Raw genomic sequence first — 553 nt, forward strand, 5'->3', positions numbered from 1 at the left:
CAACATTTGTAAGAGGCTTTAAAATATAAAGCAAAGCATGGCGTTCTTTTCCAAATTGAAGCTTAAGTATCCTGAAAAATACATGGTTACCCCCAATTTACATTTTGGATACTCAGAGCACTTGCTAAGTTCTGCTTCTTCCTCTTAGTTTTGAACCGCGCGAAAATATCCCTGTATTAATAAGCACCACCCATAGGAAATTCGAGTCTCTTGAGATGCGCAGAACGTATGCGCAATAACAATAGTAGGCACCGTTCTTAACGCTACTTGAAATTAAGGTATAGAGTGTTTCCACGCGACGTTAGGGCGGCCACGTAGGTGTACCTAAACAATGGAACGGCGGCCATGTTGCTGTATCCAACTAATCCTCCGAACATTGAGCTCTATTGTCATGCAAACGCTTCCATTTGTTTCGGCGGAAAAACAAAGTTACTCTATTGGAAATTAACGCAAATTCAATGTAAAACGACTTTGGATTAGAGAAAATAAACACGAAAGAGGAGGTAGAATTTCACACTAAAGGAAATTTACGCCATTAGGACACACTTGATGT

This window comes from Montipora capricornis, chromosome 8 (genome assembly GCF_036669925.1).
Source record: "Montipora capricornis isolate CH-2021 chromosome 8, ASM3666992v2, whole genome shotgun sequence".
NCBI lineage: Eukaryota > Metazoa > Cnidaria > Anthozoa > Scleractinia > Acroporidae > Montipora > Montipora capricornis.